General features: G+C 40.0%; 1 long non-coding RNA gene across 1 annotated transcript in view; it reads left to right on the forward strand.

The window, feature by feature from the left end:
- The first annotated feature begins 4,309 nt into the window (after nt 1–4,309).
- Nucleotides 4,310–12,947, forward strand: part of LOC126247994 (uncharacterized) — an 82,807-nt gene continuing 74,169 nt past the window's right edge. Inside the window, exon 1 of the long non-coding RNA XR_007545397.1 lies at nt 4,310–4,355. This is a non-coding gene — a long non-coding RNA (uncharacterized LOC126247994). The remainder of the gene's footprint in view (nt 4,356–12,947) is intronic.

A 12,947-nucleotide genomic window follows, 5' to 3' on the forward strand; every position in this document is an offset into this window, starting at 1 on the left:
TTATTTATTTAGGAAACACTACCTTCATCCATCACATAAGCCACTATAGTAAATGTAACAGACTGAACTAATCACTGAAACTTGAACACAGTCAAACCTCAAACTAAAAACTACAACACGGGCACATAGCTCGGATTTTGTTTCAGAACAGATGGCACTTAGCACTTGACGCATTCTGGTAGCAGTGTTGTAAACCACTTCCACACTGATTACTTGATAGCCCGGTTTTTACTGACGATGGTTAGGCACATACCCCATGTTTTGACAATAAAACGAATTTTTTTTAGTTTTGGCACTTTTACCAGATTTTATAATTAGTCGACACTTCATTCTGTTTTGAGCAGTCTACCATGACAACTGGCACTAATTCCTTAAATTGCTGAGGGGTGAACATGCAACCAAATTCATTACTCTCACAGTAAGAAGAACAAAACTTTGTGAACGTGTTATACACTAGGCCATACGCAGTATTACCCCTAGTCAAGCATTAAATTTTCGTATTGGTAAAATTCAGAAGTCAAGTAATCTTAATGGTTAGTCTGTTATTGTTGAATACGCTAGAATCCTTCTTCACATTATCCCTCCTGTCTGTTTTGCAGAGCCAGTATAATGAATTGAAATGTTTTTGGTTGAACAGCTTTTTAATGGTCCATGTCTTTCTGGATGTCATTGGTAGAATTGGATATTGAAACAGTTTCCATGAACGGAAAGTTAGTGTCAGTTGAGTATCTGAATTCAGTACCTGTAAACATTCGTTGTCTGTTACAGAAATACGGGACGTTTTCCACATCAATTTCTCCAACGCAATTTTATTTCCTCCAAGATTACCATCTTGTTCTCCTTGAATGTACAAGAGATTATCCGTCACCTTTCGTACCAGAATCAGTTCTTGTTTCGTGTTCATGGTGACTCACGTCATATCCTCCAAGTATCCCAAAATCAACTTACAACTTAATTGGCACACGTTTTCAAATCGAGACATATGTTTTAATGGTCAATATGATTCCAACGTTTCTTGTGTGGCCTATCTCAGCAGCATTCAGTTTGCAATTTATTTCTTTAAACATAAAGCCGAATGCCTTACATGTAAATCACAATACTGCTATAGGGCTTCCATCCATTTTCATAAATTTCCCTTCCAGGTATAGGAAACTGTTGCTCTGAATTGTTAAATAATCCTGGTGCTGAATGAGTATCCTTATCTCATCATTGCACTAAACTTTTAATGTGTCTTCGTAATGATGACAGTGGTGAGATCCAGGAAGTTCATTGATTTGTTGCCAGTCTCCGATGTGAATAGAATATTTTTATATTGACTGTTTAGGTTACGCAAAAATGTGTTGAGCTGTCTTGTAGTGACAGTCCACATACAAATTCATAAACTTGTTGTCATTCTTTGTTCATTCATGATGACTTTCAGCAGCATCAGATGCCTGACAGATAAAATTGTTAGCAAATGATTTAGCAATGGCAGAACTATTAAATGTTCCCGCCCAGAACTGAATGCGCCAGAGTTTTTTTTTTTTGCTTTATTGTATTTCGATTCCCCCTCCCCACCCCCCAAGGGTGGCAGCAGCGTAATATGCCTCTCTGCAGCCTACAGATAAAGTTAAAAAACATAAAGAAGAGATATCGTGCGCCAGACTGCATCAACTGTTTTTCATTCGGTTGCTCCACCGACTAGTTTCACTCAAAAGAAAGAATGAATAATTCAACCGAGCCATACAGCCACAACCAATGAGTCGATTGTTTTGATTCAGTTGTTCCAATCACTTTCGGCTGCGAATGAAAAAAATTAAAAAATTAGAACACTGTCTCCTTTGTGGTTATGTTCATGTCGTCTCCGAAACATTGCCTTGTGTTTGATAGCCGTACACACTAGGCCTACATCAAAACTATTGGTTGACGGCACGAAGTAACTCCCGGTTCCGACGCTGTGTGTCGCCACATGTAGTTCCGCGTACGAAGTTCTATTTAGACCTGTATAGACCCTGAATAGTAACTCGGCTTTTCGCCGCTGTGTGTCGCACCCTGGCAATACCTATTACAACTATAGATTAGATCAGCTTTGAAGGTGACGGAGCTATACAGGAAAATTTCGTGAAACAGATTGTATAGAAATATTACTCTTATTGCGGTAAATGCTGTTTGAAACCTCTGGCAGAAGTAGAGGACAGAAAACCAATCTGCACTCATTATTTTTGCGCAACTTATTGTCGATATATTTTCAGCCTGATTATACTACGGTTACAGTCGGCTTCTAGCCGTTGATCCCCATCACCCATACAGCCAGTGTTTGTAACGAATATTGTTATTAAATTTTTGGAGGGCTGTTAAGCCCCACTTATTGAGTCTATAGATAGATTGAACTAACTTTTTAAAACGTAGTAGTGATTGGTCTGTTCAGGGAAAGAAATTAGCTAGTGCTCATTGCACCTAATTTGTCAGCCCCAACAGCCAGCGGTAACAGGGAAACCGCAAAAAACCTGATGACATGCATCATCGTAGAACTGAGATTGAAACTTTCTGTTGCCAGCAAGGATTGGGAGATATAGCTTTCATAAAGTCTGGAGGTCGTATGAAAAAGAAACACAAACCGAAAGGAATGAATGATGTTTATACAAAGAAACTAATATAGTGACATAAAACATTGAGAGACGCTGTGAGTAAAGTCAAAAGGCAAACAAATATCGTGAGAGGCGTCCCTCGTATAAGTAAGTCATCTAGTAGATTGTAGTATGTAAAAATTCAAAAGGCTGGGCTGTATCTACAGAAAGATCTGCTGGTCAACTGCAAAAGCAATTTTTCTGTGTTTTCTATATCTCTCAATTTACTGCTGATGTCCTTTAACTTCTTCCTTCCGTGGAGAAACGAGCGTACTAAATGCACCACTATTATTGATGAAAAGGCCTGGAGGAAGTTCGAATTCAGCTCACACTCCAAGGCAGAGTAAAACTACATTCTGGATTATTGTTGGTGTATATATTGTCCACCCAAATTGACCATCAGCGCGGTGACTGATAGCAGCAACCGCAGAGGCGCATTCCATTTACGGTCGCTCCAATGAGAAATCGCGCCAAGTGTCAACTTAATTTGTGTGGACAATAAATCATTTCACATGTCTGTATCAAATTTTAATTTGTTTCATGTGAGAAGCAATTGAAAATAAATTCATGTTATTTTCATTAGAACATTATAATTTAATATCTGTTTATTGTAATTTCCACATGAAAAAATTTAGAATTTAAAAAAAAAAAAAACTGGCGAGAAGGAGGTTCGAACCGCGAATTTTCCCTATCGAGGCTCCTATACTTAGGTTTCGGATTCGTATGTGTGTATTCGTTTTGCACTTAATAGCGCTCGGAAATTATCTTTTAAAGGGAACTTTTCGAGATTCTCTGTTTTAAAACTGTTGTCTGGGCTGACATTCACGTCCTATTAATATGAGTCAGAGACAAAAGCGCTTAATCCTCAAGATGATTGCCAGCCGAAGTGGCCGTGCGGTTAAAGGCGCTGCAGTCTGGAACCGCAAGACCGCTGCGGTCGCAGGTTCGAATCCTGTCTCGGGCATGGATGTTTGTGATGTCCTTAGGTTAGTTAGGTTTAACTAGTTCTAAGTTCTAGGGGACTAATGACCTCAGCAGCTGAGTCCCATAGTGCTCAGAGCCATTTGAACCTCAAGATGATTACGTCAATAAAATCTAACAGGGCCAGTCCACAGAGTCCTCTTGTCCGGTAACAGCTCATACATACGCTCACAGACGTAAAATCTACACAAGCTGCTGTATGACCAGAGTACGAAGAAATACAAAGTGCGTGACAAATTCGACAATAACTCAAATACATTGCAGTTGTTTTCACGTTTGGGAAAGAACAACTAGAGAGCATGTATAGGGAAGAACAACTCGCTGAGTGTGACATCTAGCGGGAGCCCTCGGTACTCGGTCGCTAGACGTCACAAGTAACGACCGCAAAGTGCTTACGATTTAAATCTTAGCGCAAAGGAACGCAAGCAGAAGTAACATGGACACAAATTCCGGGAGTCTTGTCTGCACTGCAAAACTTTGACAAAGAAAAAGTATTTGATGCAGCATATGAAGAATGTTCATGGGGTACGCACAGGAATGTCTCGTAATTTGATTTGTTCGGTTTCCATGTGCTCTAAACATTCACAGCTGCGGAATAATTTGTGGTATCCCACCACGAGTCTTATTGAAATCTGCTCGGCCATCAACCAAACTGTTTCATTCCAACTTAACCTAGACCTCATGCCAAGCTACAGACTAATTTATCACCACAATACGTTGGTAGCCCTGCACAAGGCCGCACGTACGGAGACAGGGCTCTCGTGAACCGTAAGTAATTTAGGTTGTAATTAATTGTAGTTGAACACTTTTAACTAATTAAATACGTTCTTTAGTGTACTCTTCAAGCTCACCATTAAAAGTTTTTCTCTTATTTGCGTAGTGTTCTAGTAATCGCGAAAAGTTCGTTTGTTTACTTACTGCTGCGTAGGCCTAATTTTTCGTGTGTGCATATTTAGCGTTATACCGCAATTGTAAGTGCATTTGCTGTAGTTTAACTGATTAAATACGTTCATTAGGGTTCTTTTCAAACTCCTCATTAAAGGTTTTTCTTTTATTTGCGCATTCCAGTAACCGCGAAAGTTTCGTTTTGTTTATATTTCGCGGCTTTGCCTTACTTACCGAGTGTGCATAGTTAGCGTTATACCGCAATCTCTAGTGCAATTGGTATTGATTAACTAATTAAATATGTTCATTAGTGAGCTCTTCAAGCGTGCCATTAAAGGTGTTGCTTTTATTTGCGTATTCTTCCAGTAATCGCAAAAAAATCGTTTTGGTTACATTCGGCTGTTTAGGCCTAATTTTTGATCGTGCATATTTAGCGTTGTACCACAAATTTAAGTGCATTTGTTAATAGTTTACTTACATATTAGTTTCCAAAACATATTTAATGTCCTTTTGCTTCTGTATTTAATATATTATCGTTATCACTTAGTAAATCTCTTAGCTAATTTCCAAACTACCATGGATACTAAGTGTGTGAGCTGCAGTAGGAAAGTTAGTTCAGGGGTATTGTGCAGCTGTTGTGACAGGTGGTTTCATTGGAGAAATTGTAGTAGCGTGGGAATTGGGGAAGCAAACGAGACTCTTCCATTCTTTTGCAGGGTTTGCTCAAGAGATTGGATTATAGCTGAACAGGAAGAGAAAATCAGAGCCCTTCTGGCTGATTTGGACAGAGCGAGGGAGGAACTGAAGATGTTAAGGGGGGAGGAGGGTAAACAGCGGTGGGAAGTGGTAGCTGGGAACAGGGGCCACAGAAAGAGGACAGTGTCTGACAGTTTCCCAACTGGCACTACCAATAGATTTGCCTTCCTACCACAGTTAAGTAAGGAAGAGGCTCCAGTAGAAGTAGATATAGTTAAGATGCAACAGAATCTCACTAGGAAACCAACTATTTCAAAACAAGTAGAAAATAAGAAGAAAGTTCTGTTGCTAGGTAGCAGCCATGGAAGAGGTGTGGGCCAGATTTTGCAGGAAAAATTAGGTGACAGGTACCAGGTCACAAACTTTTTCAAGCCAAGTGCATGTCTTAGCCAGGTGGTAGAGAATATAGGTTCCTTGTGCAAGGGTTTCTCAAAGCAGGATCATGTGATGATAGTGGGTGGAGTGGGAAACAGTATTGATAGGGATCAGGGCTACAGTATTGAGTGTGACCTGGTGAAAATAGCCTCTGCAACGGCCCATACCATGGGCTGGTGCCTGCTTTCGTGCAGCATGATCTGCCCCAGTTGAACTGCTCTGCCAGGAGGGTAAATATGGAGTTGGATCAGTTGTGTAGGGCAGCTACTCTGTCAGACATTGGATTGGTCCCTGTCGAGGCTCTTGATAGGGGGGATTTCACAAGGCATGGCCTACACCTCAATAGGAAAGGGAAGGCTAAACTGGCAGGGTTGTTAGCGAAATCCATAAGGTGGGACACTAGTACTCATTTTAGACTAATATCAGAGTCCAATGAGAAGTTCAGGCAGGCAGGTGCTAAGGAGGTGCAAAACTCACAAGATTCTCACAACAGAAAAGTAAATAATAATGTTACCATATTTAACCAAAATATTGTTGGATTAAAGAAAAAAGTAGATTCTCACCAAAGTAAAGTAAAAAATAATGTTACCATTTTTCACCAAAATATTCCAGTATTGAAGAATAAAATAGGTGAGCTCCTGGTTTGTTTAGACGACACTGAATCTGATAATGTAATATATATACTATGCCTGTCTGAGCATCACATTGTGTCCAATATGGAAAAGGTAAATATCAGCGGTTATAATGGCTCTGAGCACTGTAGGACTTAACAGCTGAGGTCATCAGTCTCAGTGGTTATAAACTAGCTGCACATATGAGTAGAGAGAATAAGGTGAGAGGAGGAGTTGCCATATATGTCAAAAGTAATCACTGTGTAAAAAGCTTATATACAAAAACGTTTTGTCTAGAGCAACATAGAGAACCATGTGCCTGTCAACTTAAACTGAAGGAGGGCTCTTTTATAATTATAACAGTATATAGGTCCCCTTCAGGAAACTTTCATTTATTCCTGGAAAACTTGGATGCCTTGTTGTGCTATCTGTCAGATAGGGGAAAGCAAATTATTATTTGTGGGGACTTCAATGTTGATTCACTGAAAGAGGGTAATAGGAAGAATGACCTGTAAGTCTCGCTCGGTTCTTTCAATTTGACATCTGTCATTAATTTTCCTGCTCGGGTAGTAAAGGACAGCAGCACATTGATGGATAACACTTTTATAGACCTAGATAAGTTTAAAAACATAAATTCTTGTCCTGTTGAGAATGGCCATTTTGATCATGGTGCTCAGTTAGTAATAGTATAAGACATAGCTCCATTCAGTAATTCAAAAACTACCCTCCAAAGTTATGCCTTCAATTAATGACTCAACAATTAGAAATTTCAGAGAAAATCTTCACCAGTTAGACTGGGATGAGGTGTACTAGGAACCTGATGCTAAGAGAATTTGAAAACTGTTTCCCCAAGAAAGTAGTTAAATCTAATTATAAGAAATCATACAAAAAAACTTGGCTTACTAAGGGAATAAAAATATCTTGTAACAACAAAAGGGAACTGTATCTAACAACAAGAAAGAGTAATGACCCAGAAACAGCCAAATATTATAAAAAACTACTGTGTTACATTAAGAAAGATCATTAAAAAATCCAGAAGCATGTGCATAATGTCTGAGATTAATAACTCTGATAACAAAATCAAAACAATTTGGAATATTATTACAAGGGAGACAGGGCAACCAAGAGTACAGTATGATGGCATTACCATCAAAGGGAATGGAAACTTGACAAACAACAAGCCGGAAGCCGAAAACATTTTGAATAATCTTTTTTTAAATGTGGTAGAGAAAATAGGATCTAAATGTTCATCAGAAGAAGCTAGGCAGTTAATGGAAGAGGCCTTACCCACACCGTTTGATACAATTGAAATTCCACCCACCTCTCCTTCTGAAATTAGGAATATAATAAACAATCTCAAGAATAAAAGCTCACATGGAACTGATGGCATTCCCAACAGGATAATAAAAGCTTGTTCCCAAGAGATAAGTGGGATTCTTAGCCACATATGTAATAGCTCTCTGACGCGGGGTACTTTCCCATATAGATTGAAGTATGCCATTGTTAAACCACTGCATAAAAAAGGGGATACGTCTGATGTCAACAACTACCGCCCAGTCTCTCTTCTGATTGCCTTATCCAAAATTCTTGAAAAAGTAATGTATTGTAGAGTAGCTTCATACCTTTGTAAAAATAAAGTTTTAACAAAATGTCAGTTTGATTTCCAGAAAGGTTTTCCAACGGAAAATGCTATATACTTTCACTAATGAAATATTAAATGCTCTGAGTAATTGGAAGTCACCCGTTGGGATTTTTTGTGATCTCTCAAAGGCTTTTGATTGTGTAAATCATGGAATACTTCTAGATAAGCTCAAGTACTGTGGTATGAATGGGACAGCGCTCAAATGGTTTAAGTCATACCTAACTGGAAGAGTGCAGAAAGTTGAAATAAGCAGTTCACATAATATGCAAAAAAACTGGTGATTACTCAGACTGGGGAACAATCAAGAATGGGGTGCCACAAGGTTCGGTCTTAGGTCCTCTGCTGTTCTTAATATATGTTAATGACTTGCCATTCTGTATTCATGAAGATGCAAAGCTGGTACTTTTTGCCAATGATACAAGTGTAGCTATCACACCCAACAGACAAGAATTAACTGGTGAAAATGTGAATTATGTTTTTCAGAAAATCATTAATTGGATCTCTGCAAATGGGCGCTCATTAAACCTTGACAAAACACAGTACCTACAGTTCCACACAGTAAATGGAATGACACTATTAATAAATATAGACTTTGATCAGAAATCGGTAGCTAAGGTAGAATATTCAAAATTTCTAGGTGTATGCATTGATGAGAGGTTGAACTGGAAAAAACACACTGAAGATCTGCTGAAACGTTTGAGTTCATCTACTTATGCTATTAGGGTCATTGCAAATTTTGGCGATATACATCTCACTGAATTACCTTACCACGCCTCTTTTCATTCTCTGCTTTCGTATTGCGTCATATTCTGGGGTAACTCAGCACTGAGTAAAAGAGTATTCATTGCACAAAAGCGTGTAATCAGAATAATTGCTGGAGCTCATCCAAGATCATCCTGCAGACACTTATTTAAAGAGCTAGGGATCTTCACTGTAACCTCACAATATATATATTCACTTATGAAATTTGTTATTAACAATCCGAACGAATTCGAAACTGATAACAGTGTACATAGCTACGACACTAGGAGAAAGGATGATCCTCACTACTCAAGGTTAAATCTAACTTTGGCTCAGAAGGGGGTAAATTATGCTGCCACAAAAGTCTTTGGTCACTTACCTAATAGCATCAAAAGTCTGACAGATAACCATATAGCATTTAAAAGGAGATTAAAAGAATTTCTTAATGGCAACTCCTTGTACTCATTAGATGAATCTTTGGATATAGTTAGTGGGTAATTTCCCCAACCCCCACAAAAGAAAAAAAAAATTAAAAATATTAAGTGACATGTAATATTTTGTGTGATGTAATATCTTGTATAGACACCTTTTATTATCCTGACAGGTTCCACATCATTACGAAGTTTCGTATTCATGATCTATGGAACAAGTACTAATCTAATCCAATCATATGTAGGCGTAGCCAGACTACAACGAAACTGTTGCATTCATACCTTACCTAGAGCCCAAGTACGCTGCAGACTAATCTGACACCACAGACAAGTTTTCGCTACGATATTAGTTAGGTTCCCCAACTCACAACCGATCTGTTGCATGCTGAGCCAGTCTTTTGCAACGAAACTTTACCTAAACCTTGGGCTACGCTACAGATCAGTCCTTCAACACAGACACGTTTTCCACTATCACTATCGTTAGCTTCCCCAACTCACAATCAAATTGTTCATTCAAAACTAACTTAGACCTTGGATGCACTGCAGACGTCACAGTTATGATTATGCTATCATGTCAACTCACCACCAAACTTTTGTATTTGGAGATAACTTAGACCTCGGAATGAGCTACAGACCAGTCTGTCATCAAACATGCGTTTCACCATCACATTCGTGGGCTTTACTATCTCACAACTAAACTGTTACATTCTGGTCTAACCCGACCTCGGGCTGCACTCCAGACCAGGCTTTCACCAGAGGCATGCATACTGCTTTTACATTTTTGGTTCAATAACTCACTCCCAGACTGTTGCATTCCAATGCAGCCTAGACCTTGGGCTATAATACAGACCAGTCTGGCATCAGAGACACGTTTTTCGCTATCAGTTTCGCCAACTCACAACCTAACTATTTCAGTCCAATATAACCCAGAAGTTGGGTTTCTTGACACACCAAACTTTTACCATAATCATGTGTTTAGGTATCACGTTTTTTGGCTTCGCCAACTCACAAGCAAGCGATGGTAATCCTACCTAACCTAGACGCAGGCTGCACTGCAGATCAGTCTGCCACAACAGACTTGATTTCGCTATCACATTCGATTCTTTTCCGATTCACAACGAAACTGTTGGTTTCCAACATAACCTAGACCTTAGGCTATGCTCTTTCACCTCAGGTGTAGTTTTCACTATTATATTTTTTTCTTTCATAACGCACAATGAAACGGTTGCATTAAAATCTAAACTAGACCTCGGGCTTGCTTCAGGATTGCCCATCATAACAACACGTTTCCAGCTATCACATTTGTAGTCTTCGCCAACTCGCAACGAAACTGCTGCATTTGGAACTAACATAGACCTCGGGATAACCTACAGATCAGTCTGTCACCAGAACATGTTTTTCGTTATTTGTTGGCTTCGCCAACTCGCAACTGAAATGTTGCATTCAAGCCATACCTAGACCTCGGGCTACGCTACAGACAAGGCTTTCAGCATATACACGATTTATGCTATCACATTTTTGGCTTCACCGGCTCACAACCAAACTTTTGCATTCCATCCTCACATTATGCTACAGACCAATCTGTCATCACCTACAGATGTTTACCTGTCACATTAGTTGGCCTCATTAACACAAAACCAGACTGTTGCATTGCATTCTAACCTAGATCTGGGACTGCGCTACAATCCAGTGAGTCACAATAACACGTTTTTTGTTATCACATTCGATGTCTTCTGATACCCAGAACAAAATTAATGTATTCCAATCTAACCTGGACATTGAGCAGCTCTACAAATTAGTCTATTACCAAAAACACATTTTTGCAATCAAATAAGTTTCGTCAGTTCACAAACAAATGGTTGCATTCTGACCTAACCTAGATCTGCATACCAATATTTCCCCAGAGGCTCGTTGCTCGCTGTCACATTCGTCGGCTTCATCAACTCAAAAGCAAACAGTTGCATAGCAAGCTAACCTAAACATTGCATTAAGCTAGAGACCCGTCTGTCACCGCAATACGTATTTTTCTATCACATTCACACTCACAACCAAACTGTTAGAGTTCCAGCCTATCCAAGAAACTGGGCTACGCTACGGATCAGTCCCCTTAATCAGGCACATATTTTGCTATCACATTCATAGCCTCGGCCAACTCAAAAAGCCACAGGAACGTTTCCCGCTATCACATTCGTCCGCTTGCCCATCTCACAAAAAAGTGTTGCATTCCATACTAACATAGACATAGGGCTACACTTCGTACTAGTATGTCACCACAGGCACGATTTATGGTATCACATTTGTTGGCTTTGCAAACTCACAAACTCTTTCATTCTAACCGACCCTAGACCTTGGGCTATGCAGCATACCAGTCTTTCAGCACAGCTACAGTTTTCACTATCACACTCATTGGCTTCGCCAACTCATAGGCAGTGTGTTGTATTTCAACATAACCTAGAGCTCAGGCTACATACAGTCCAGTCCGCCACCACAACAAGTATTTCGGTTTCACATTCAGACTCAGAAACAAACTGTTGCATTACAACCTAATCTAGATATCGGGCTATGTTACAGACCAGTCTGTCAACTTGGAAAGGTTGTTAGCTGTCACGTTCGTTGGCTTCATTACTCACAAACAGATTGTTGTATTCTAAACTAACGTAGACCTCGGACTGCACTACAGACCATCTGTTATCAAAGACAAATTATTGCTGTCACATTCGTAGGCTTCGGCAACTCATAACCAAACGGGTGCATTGCAAACTTAGACCTTGGGCTACGCTACAGATCAGTCTGCGTGAACAGGCACGTTTTTTGCTGTCACATTCGTTGGCTTCGACAACTCACAACAAAATTGTTACAGTCGACCCTAACCTAGACCTCTGGCTTAGGGACAGACTAGAGGTTCCTCACAAGCACGTTTTTCCGCTATCACGTTCGTAGGCTTCACCAACTCGCAACCAAGTTGTTTCAATCCAACATAACTTAGACCGCACTCTTCGCTACGTACCTGTTCGTTATAATAAACACGTATTTCGCTGTCACATACGTTGCCCTCGGCAATTCACAACGAAACTGTTGCATTCCAACCTAACCTATGCCAAGGGCTATGTTATACACTAGTCTGCCCGCATGGATACGTTTTGCACTTTCACACTATTTGGCTACGCCAAATCACAAGCGAACTGTCCATTCCAAATTAACATATGCCTCGGAGTATACAGACCAAGCACGTTTTTCGTTTTTCACAACCGTTGTCCTTGACAACTCGCAACCACACAGTTGCATTCTAATTTACCTAGACCTTGGGTTACATTACAGTCCAGATAGTCACAACAGACACGTTTTTCGCTGTCACATTCGTTGGCTTCGCCATTTCACGACGAAATAGTTGCTTCCAACCGAACAGACAGCCAGGGCTACCCTACACAGAAGTCCATCTGCATGCACACGTGTTTCGCTATCACATTCGTTGGCATCGCCAACTCAAAACTAATCTGCTGCAATCCAACCTAACCTAGACCCCGGGGTATGCTACAAAAAAGAAAGAAGTAAGGAAGAATGAGCCTTAATGCCTCGTATACATGGAAATGATTAGAGACAGAGCAGAAGTTCAGACGGTGACAAGGATGGGGAAGGAAACCTGTTGTGCGCTTTTAAAGGAACCGTCCCGATATTTGGCTGAAGTGATTTACGGAAATGACGGGAAATCTAAATCTGGATGGCCGAATGCGAGTTTGAGTTGTTATGCTTCCGAATTCGAGTTCAGTTTGTTAACCATTGTGCCCGTGGGCTACTCTACAGACCAGTCCTTCACTATAACATGTATTTCGCTATTACCGGTACTTTCACTCTCACATCCAAACTGTTACATGTCAGCCTAACGTAGACCATGGCCTACGCTAGAGTCCAGTCTGAAACC

The sequence above is a fragment of the Schistocerca nitens genome, chromosome 3, assembly GCF_023898315.1.
Source record: "Schistocerca nitens isolate TAMUIC-IGC-003100 chromosome 3, iqSchNite1.1, whole genome shotgun sequence".
Lineage (NCBI taxonomy): Eukaryota > Metazoa > Arthropoda > Insecta > Orthoptera > Acrididae > Schistocerca > Schistocerca nitens.